The following is a 9,637-nucleotide window of genomic DNA, read 5'->3' on the forward strand; positions in this document are numbered from 1 at the left end:
CAATATCTGTTCTTCAATCCATAGCTATTAGTTTTTAAACGTCGTGCTTCTATTTTTTCAAACTTTCCAATTTTTCAAAGTATTTTAAACAAAATTCAGGCCCTAAATCGAAGTTCTGTTTCCAACAGACACTAGGATTTAACTTTCTCTCTCAAATGCAACCAATTTCAATAAAAGCGATTAGCAGGATTATCTCAGAAAAGCGTTTCTGCGTTTTACAAGTATTTGAATAGGCCGCGTCGGATTGGGCCCGAGCTAAAGCTTCCTCTTAAACAATTTATCGAGGGATCAAATACATGAATAATAACTGCATTGTCATTGCAAAAGATGTTGCAAACGAATTCTTGAAAGCTACGCACTGTAAATACAAGTAAAATATGTATTTTTTCATAAAATATTATACTCGTATGCGCCAAAAATTGTGCCCAACATAATTGACATCAATGCTTCCATGTTTTTTTGTCTATTTATTAAGTAAAGAAAATATCACATGAACTTTAGAACTATATCAGTTCGAAACCAGGAAAGCAGTGCATGCCGCTGATATGAAAAATTGAAAGGCAATGAACTGAACAAGTTGAGGACAAATATGTTAATGAAACTTTGTCTTTCAAGAACCGTGCTTACATTCTTGTATATATGCAATGGCCAGTGAAAAATCTCAATGACGCTGTCCATTGTTTTGACCCGGTCTTGGAATGTCTTTGCAACGTCCTTTGAACCGTTTGCTCCAACGCTTCACAGTCGTCAATGAAATGAAGTGTTCAACGTACACGGCAGTCATATGGTGATTAATTTCTGTTTTGGAAACACCTTCAGCTGTCAAAAACTTCGCGACACCGAGCTGTTCAACTTTTGAAGTGTCCATTATGTGACGCAACCATATTCAACCCAGTGTATGAGAGCATTAAAGAACATTTATCTTCACACCTGCGTGTCACTTTTGTAAATGAGACATACCGTTCTCCTACGCACATGCCTCGCAGATAATGAACCGAACCATTATTGCGCGGTTAGGGTAAGCTCACTTTCATTTGACTCGCCCTCGTACATTAGAAATGCAAAGATACAATGGGATATACAAATGCGAAAATACGGCTTGATAAAGGACAAAAAAGTGTCACTGGAAACAAAGTTCACTGCATGTGTGCACAAAACCTCGCAACAAGATATTTAAGTATACGTATAAGTCTCCAATGAGTCTATGTATGTAAGAAGAATTAACTGTATATAATGCGTCAAACAAGGCAAATAAACATGTTGCACAATCATAGATTAACAGAATCCTAGATTCCGCCCCCATTCCATCCACTCCCCCAATGTATTGCGCGCGACGGAAGGCGGCGCGCTTGCTCCCCGCTTTTCTCATTTGCGCACACAAGACAGCCACCATCGTCGGCTCACCCATTCCACCTCCCCTCCTACGCTTTCACTCGCACATACAGCATGCAGCACGTGGTAACGATGTTATCACCCTTGGACTTTATACGAAACATGAGGGCGACGGCGACGGCCGGAATGCGCCTGGAGTGTCCATATAATTGCTTTCGCAATAATATAATAAACGTATCCGGCAACTGAAGCGTCCCGTCGCCCATTACTTTCCGCAAAAGAAGTATCAAAATCGAACTTTCACCATGCGACAATTCGCTGCGCCGCAACAATGTGCTTTTTTCTGTGAGGCGGAGGCACCGAAATGAAAAAAAAAACGCATAGGAAAGTATGTTGGCCAGAATCGAATGCCTACTTCGGGCACCTAATGGGGCTACGGAAGGAATACCGAAGAAAACATGAGACGCTTGGTCCACTGAGAACCATACGCATACTGCTCAGTATCCTACAGCGGCGAAAGAAGACTTTCCGGAAAGGTTCCGCTCAAGGAATGCGGTGCAATTCTTCAAGTCCCCACAGTGATGGCGGCGAGCGACCATTGTTTTTTTTTTCTCGTCTGCTAGCCTGAAAGCGTCCAAAACTCTGTCAGGTGAAAATCCACTCGGCCAGAGCAAACCGAACGCGCACCGAAGTGCACCGCACGGTGGTCGGGGCCATACGAGAAAAACGTATGCGCTCTGGCTGGCCCTGGCAGCCCGCGGGTAGGGTAGCGAGAACAACAACAACAAAAAAAAAGAGGCTCATTGTGTCCTCGCGAATAAAAGTCAAAGTAGAAAAAATAAATAATAACGTAGTTACTTTGGCTGGCTTTAGTGTCTTGACATGGATGTTCTGGCGTAGGCTAAAAAAAAAATGTTGATATTTTTTTTATGTGTCATGACGGCAGAAATGAACCACGCCAACGTTTCGTCTCATTGGACCTCGCTGCCTGCTTTGTCAACTCATCTGCTAGTGTGTTGATTTGGCTTGTCTCGTTGTATGTTCCGATGTAAGACTTTAGAAAAGTCAACAGACCTTCGGCGTCAAATATTTATAACAACATTAAACCCACAAAGTTCCGCAATTGAAAATCTAAAGCACAACTTTGGAAATGTCAATGCACCTTTCACATCAAGAGCTTATGAGATTTATACCCTTAAAGTTTCGCAATTGATATCCATGCGCTCCATAGATTCCGTGGCCCCAGTGAGATGCCGCGGCGAGCCCACTCACCATCAAAGCGCCCTTGAAACTTTGTGCTCGGATGGGACTGCTTGGCGTTATGTGACTCCCGGTGTATGGGCGTTGCCACGAAATCCAGCCCGAGTTTGCAATCTTCGCGGTTAAATGTTTTTTCGAGCGTCGAAAAGACATTCTAGACAAAATTCAAGGTGAATTCCGGCGCCGGGGGTCGCTTTGGTCGGCGGTGCATGGACAGCACGAACAAATATCGGGGGGGGGGGGGCTGAAGCCCCATAAGCCCCCCCTCCCTGGCTACGCCCCTGATACCGCATACTAAACAGCTGCTTCGTAGCAACACAAATGCAAGTGGAAAACGATTCAAGATACGGCAGCTTCTAGATCAAATTTATTTCGTACAAGGGAATGGCTGACCAATGGCTGCTGGCAGCAGGGAAAGATTGCTTGGAGCATTTGGGGGCAGAAGTCAAAGCAACTGGAAACGGAACAGGCTATTAACCGTAACAAGAGGTCATTTTTATTGCACTCATCAGATCAAGATGGCAAACTTGCAAAATAATTATTCCCGCATTGCAGACTGTAATATGAGAACACATTTTTCTTGACGCACTCATACCAGTCAGGTCAATTAACTATAACACAGCGCTCAACAAGCATACAGACAGAATTTTACATTCCTCAAGTCGACTAAGGCCGTTCTAACAAGAAAGACATTGCAGGTGGTAAATGCTGAAGCTATCACAGCTATCTCATAAGCGCGAGCGCACGAGGTTGTCGCTTACTACAATAAGATGAGCACTATAGCACATCGATGTTACATGAAAATTAGAACGGCAACAAAAAATAAAATAAAAAGAACAGAAGATAGAAAAACCAGGGTGCAACGGGCAAATTGTATGGGCTAGTATTTACTCTGTTTTGAACACACTGTTCGAGACCCGCAGAGTCAGAACAATCGTGCAAGCAGCACAGCGAATTGGGCGGGTTGGTAAGTTAACATTCTTGGCGTGCATGTGCATCACGTCACCTGCAGACGTGTCCTTCATTCTTTGTCTCGCGTCAGTGTCGAGCTGCACATATACGCCAAAAATCATACAACAACCTGTCATGCCAGGCGAACTCATCTCAGCGTTCACAGGGGTGTTACTTGAGATAAATGTTGTTTTAGTACAAGGCGAACGCACCTCGCATATCCTGGTCCCTTTCGGTGCAAGCCGGTATCCGTCCATACGCAGTAGCCATATACGGGTTGTTTCAGCGAACACTTTCAAAAATCTTTAAAAGTTGCCTGTGGCAGTTATCACGTTTCTAGTTGATGAGCTGGTCTACTCGAAGCGGCGGACAATACTTGCCCAAAAAATTGAGGTGCAAAATATGTTAATTATTAAAAATTCACTCATTAAGTCATAATTAATTGTCACATTATGGCCCATATTGCAATTTACAAATTCTAGCCGTGAAGCTTACAAGGCGGATCCACTTGGAACGAATTTTCACGATGACTGCAGTTTCGAGATATAAATTCCCGAAATATGCGGAGAAATGCATTACGTGTTCCAGTTAATTTGTTAACAAAGCGTCGTTTCAAGCACTGAAGCACACAAGTAACTGGAACGCCAATGCACAGTTCAGGAATTTACGTCTCGAAACTGGTGTCGTCCTGAGAATTCGTTCCAAATGGATCCGCCTAGCGAAGTCCACTGCTAGAATTTGTAAATTGCAATATGGGTCATAAGATAATTAGCTAAAAAGTTAATTAGTGAATTCTTGTTAGCTAGTCGATTTTGCATTTCAATTTCTTTCGCATGTAGTGTCCGCCGCTTCGAGTAGACCCGCTCATCAACTAGGATTGAGCTATCTGCCACAGGCAACCTCTGAAAAATTTTGAAAGTGTTCGCTGAAACACCCTGTATAGTCGCCGGCACACGTCTGTCTGCCCGCACGGCACCGCGTAAAAAGCTTTGCCACTTTCCGTGCAGTTTGTGCGCTTTGCTACGCTGCACCCCGTCATACTGGTATACAAGTGTCGATACGACGTGTTTCGTATCAGTTCAACAAGGTCCATGACTTTATATCGTCGAATACCGTACCGACAGCCCGGAGCCGATGAATGCAACCCACGCTCGACCAATTCGCTCGACGGTCCGCTGACTGTAATGTCGATGGCGCTGACGGAAACGACGAGTCGGCGTCGCGCCCGTAAAGTTGGCTTCGCAGCGGTGCAGTTGAACATTAGACGTCATTTCCACCACGTGATAGCGCTCGGCGAATAGCGGTGCGAGCGGCGCCGGAAAAATAACGCTCAACTCTGCTCCCTGCGCGAGGAAAGCACTAGTTCCCGTTAATATGCCAGAAAATGTGTGAGGTAAAAAAAAATGCAGCAGACTTAAGCGATTCCTTCGGCTGTGAACTCATTTACTACGACAGCAGCATTCTCTTTAAAGACTATCACCTTAATTTTGCTTGCCGGGTGACTACGGAGGACACGGCGTAAAATTATTTTGTACTTTGCCCTGCTAGAATGTTTAATAAACGAGATTACCGGCAACAGCGGCCTGAAGAGATGAGACGCCACAAACCGTTTGTTACTGTGGGAAAAAAATAGTAAGCAAATTTTTTTTGTTACGTTCTTCGACGTCAAAAATGTTCCTCTTCTCGCTAGGCACGCAAACGCAAGTAGGGAACAATTATAGAGAATACGTTTATCGACTGGAATTAGGGGAATGGAACGGACCAGCTCAGCCACTTCAGGAATGAGAATATGGTCCAATTCCCCCGCTTCCGAGGAGTTAAATAAAAGGAGTAGAATTTACGAGGATTTCTGCTCTCCGGAATGGAGTGGAAAAGGAACGGAAGGCTCCACTCTGCAGCTCCGATGTGGCGTATCCTCGGGACGTCCGTGGTGGGATATTCGAAAATGGACGTTCGGCGGATGTCCTATTTGTCGCCGAAACTTATTAATGCGAAAATATTTATATGGCTCACGAGGTTGACAATCCGGCGTTGGCGGCGTTACCACACCATGGTCCAAAAAGGCTACGAACCCTGGACCTTCGGAGGGAGTCGAACCCACGATTTTCAATGTTAATGAAGACGAAGGTAATGACAGCACAGTTAATTGTGATAGAATTACTTAAGACACTCAAAAAGACCTTAGGTGGGAGTCGAACTCACGACCCTTGGTGTTACAGTGAAGTCAATTGGGGCACAGTGAATTAAGTTAGAGTCAATTAAGACACTCGAAACACGACCTTTGGTGGGAACCGAACCCATTGTGTGCACCTTGTGACGAACATCGTTGGTGCCGTCGCGGCGCTTCTGCTGACGTGGCCACTCGACTCACGTGACTCAACCAGTGGCGCCACTCGACGTCTCCGCGCTTCTGTTGATGGGGCCGCAATGCTTTCGCATTCATCCACACAGGGATAACTAAACGCCCCTTGAATTTTTATTATTTGGCCGTGTCCTACGGACGAAGTGTTTTCTTTAAAACTGAAGGTAGCGCTAAAAGGACGCACACACGCTGAAAGGAGGACACGACGACGAGGGAACGTAGCATCGCAAAGTTTGTTCCCAACACGGCCAGTCGTACCTTGAGACGTGTGTTAGACGGGATTGTCGCGTATTTCAAGGAACACCAGCTCTCTCTTTCACACCCGCCGTGGTTGCTCAGTGGCTATGGTGTTGGGCTGCTGAGCACGAGATCGCGGGATCGAATCCCGGCCACGGCGGCCGCATTTCGATGGGGGCGAAATGTGAAAACACCCGTGTACTTAGATATAGGTGCGCGTTAAAAAACCCCAGGTGGTCAAAATTTCCGGAGACTTCCACTATGGCATGCCTCATAATCAGAAAGTGGTTTTGGCACGTAAAGCCCCATAATTATTGTTCTCTCTTTTACAAGCGGACAAAGACGGCGGCTTCGTCGTCATGCACGCGGGCATGTACAAAGAAAAAGCCTTGCAAGCTGTTGAGAAGAACTTTGTGCGAGTGAGAAAAAACGATGCGCGTGTAGCCAGGTTATTGAACTTCTATAAAGAGTTAAACCTAACAAAATTAGTCAATGATATCTCCAATTGCAGAGGTAACTCCTTGAATGCTTTTTTCACAGCAGAAACTCACAAACCTGGCATTCCTTTTATGACCATTATTAGTGAGAACGGATCCTGGCAGCAATGTGTCAGCCGCTTTCTACTATGCAAGCTTAAGTCAATAAAAGTGAACGATCCCTTCATGACAAAAAAAATCCCAAGAAGTTACAAATTTTCTCAAGAATAACCACCGTGTCGGCTACACTTTCTCTGTGGATGTTGAGGATTTATTTTACTGCGTCCCTCAACCTGAAATTTCAGTTGCTGTGAAAGAGTCTGTCAAAAAGTCAGACAAACTTTCTTTGCAGTCCACAGCAGGAGTGTTTCTTGATGATCTTTTAGACTTTTTAGAATTCTGTCTGGGTGTCACTTTTATCCTTTTTGACAGGCAGCCTTTTGTATTTATTTATTTATTTATTTATTTATTTATTTATTTATCACAGTACCCACAGCGCCAGTTTGGCATTACAGTGGGGGGGGGGGGGAGAAGTATACATATATCATTGACAAACAGCAGTTGATATAGAATACATGAAAAAAAAATATACAGATCAGATACAGATACAGAAAGATACAGATTTCTGCAGCGCAATGGCATTTGTATAGGGTTCTGTGTTGCACCTATATTCGGCGACATCTTTTTAGCTCATGTTGATCGCCTTTTGTATCGAGATTTTACTGGAGGCCCGGTTTTAAAGGTTTTTAGATATGTTGATGATTTTTTAAATCTTTTTAAAAGCTCATAATGACGCCTCTTTTGAAGATTCTGTTCGACAGGTCTCTTTTAGCGATCATGGTAAAGGCCTGGCTTTTACCCATGAACTTCCGCAAAATGGCGAGATACGCTTTTTAGCCTGATGGAAATACACCTGATGGGCGTATTTCCCACGTGCAAATAAAGAGCTTTTTCCATATGAATCGTCTCATTCAAAGACCGTAAGATGAGCAATTTCATCGCTCTGCATGGAATCGGCGCTTCAAAAGTTGTGTCCGCACGAAATGCTTTTTAGCTTTGACAATCAGGTTCGCAGGCTTTTGGCCGCAGGCTTCCCTTGCTCAGTCCTTTTGGCAGTTGCCGAAACCCTGCTCAAGAAATTTGGTCCCCGGCGAATGAAGGCTGCACCTGAACGCGTGATGACCAACCCTGAGGTGATGCCTTGCATTTATAAGGTTTCACACAACCTCAAAAAACTGGCCAGCAGGCACAACGCGCCGCTTATTTTTTCTGCGCCAAACAAGTTGGCGAAGCTGTGCCCCCGCATTTGCGGTGAAGGTCAGCGCGGTTGCAAAAAGCGGCATGAAGATGTCTTCGCCAGGTGCGCCCTAGGGGTGGTACACTTTATTCCCATGTCCTGCGGCAAGTGTTATATCGGGCCGACGGGGCGTTACCTCAATGACCGCTTAAGGGAACATTCTCAAAACTTAACAAAACTAGATAAGCTTGCGAATTTAGTTCCGCATGTGGTGGTTTGCGAGTGCGTGCCACGGTTCGAAGAAGCAAATATTCTGGGCAGAAGTGCAAGCGCGAAAGCTAGAGTTTTGCTGGAAGCATTTCACATACAAAAAAGGCGGGTCTGTGCATCAGCGATGTTTCGATAAATTTGTACTCGGCTGAGCGCACAATTTGGGAGAAATGTGTAAAACCGTAACATATGGCTTTTCGTGCGTTGCTGTCTTTTTTGGTCACGTGTTTCACTTCTTGCTCCTTGGGTTTTGTATCATTTCACTTCGCGTGACCGCTTTCGATATTACGACATCATTATTTGTAAAAGAAGACTGGCGCAGTTCGGTTGCGCGCATGTGTTGCGTTTGTCTTAAATTTGAACCCTTTTAAAAAATGAACCAGTTGAGCGTTCCCTCGTCGTCGTGTCTTTTCACCGTGTGTTCGTCCCTTTTAGCGCTACCTTCAGTTTTAAAGAATGCATCACCAACTAGCTCAGGCGCCAAGTTTTATTGAAGTGTTTTCACTGGACCTCGTGACGAAGATGACGTGATATAGATATCCCATGGACATCTTCTGTCAGGTCATGGATATCTAAGGGACGCGTGGAATACGTCCCGTAGACGTCCCTCGCATTATCGTTTGGCCGCATCTATCCGAGTTCCGTGGATGTCTCTTGCATGTCCGCGAGGTATATCATGGGAATGCATGCTGCGTACATTTTACCGACGTACGACAGGGCCTATTGCAGTGTTTGCTGTAATGTTCATTAGGTTCGAAGCACAGGTTACGTGTTTCGAACGTAACAGTGGGCAGACCACCGACGCATCAAGAACACATACATTTCGGGCACAAGTTACGCGCCCACGCACGAGAGCGGAAGCGCAGTGTTGTGGGCCTTCCGCCAAGCGCCAGGGACACATTGCACTAGCTTAACTTTTCAAAGTAAGTTGCGTATGAAAATTCGCAAAGTACGAAGTACACACGAGCTCCAGATATGATAGCTTCAAATAGTGATTCGAACATGCGAGAAAAAATAATTAATAAAAATAATTAATAAAAACTCAAATACAAAGCCTCTTGGAGGACAAATATTCACGTATATGTCGAAATATTTGTTTCCAAAACGATGCACTGACATGATTCGGATGTCCTGCAGACGAAGTAGTTTCACTGAGGCTTTACGGCGGGCCTTCCGTACTGCCGAGCGGGACGCCTTCAAGACAATCCACACAATCGCCAGGAACAGCAACCTTTCTCTCGCATGCAGTGCGGGTCAATGCTCTACTGTACGGGGAGCAACAGTCTCCTCCCTGAGCCCAACTGAACTCGCTATCAAGCCTACTTAGAGCCTCAACGCGGGAACGACGCGCCTTCAACTATTCTTGAATTGCAATCAGTAAACTACGCCGTGTGAAGGTTACTGGCACGCTGTGAAGCACATCAACCAAGTTTCAGAAGCGCTACAAACCTGCTAATAAACTCACAGACTCAGCACGCAACGCAGAGGCATAGGGTTCAGAGTCGCTTCAAT

This window comes from Dermacentor albipictus, chromosome 2 (assembly GCF_038994185.2).
Source record: "Dermacentor albipictus isolate Rhodes 1998 colony chromosome 2, USDA_Dalb.pri_finalv2, whole genome shotgun sequence".
Lineage (NCBI taxonomy): Eukaryota > Metazoa > Arthropoda > Arachnida > Ixodida > Ixodidae > Dermacentor > Dermacentor albipictus.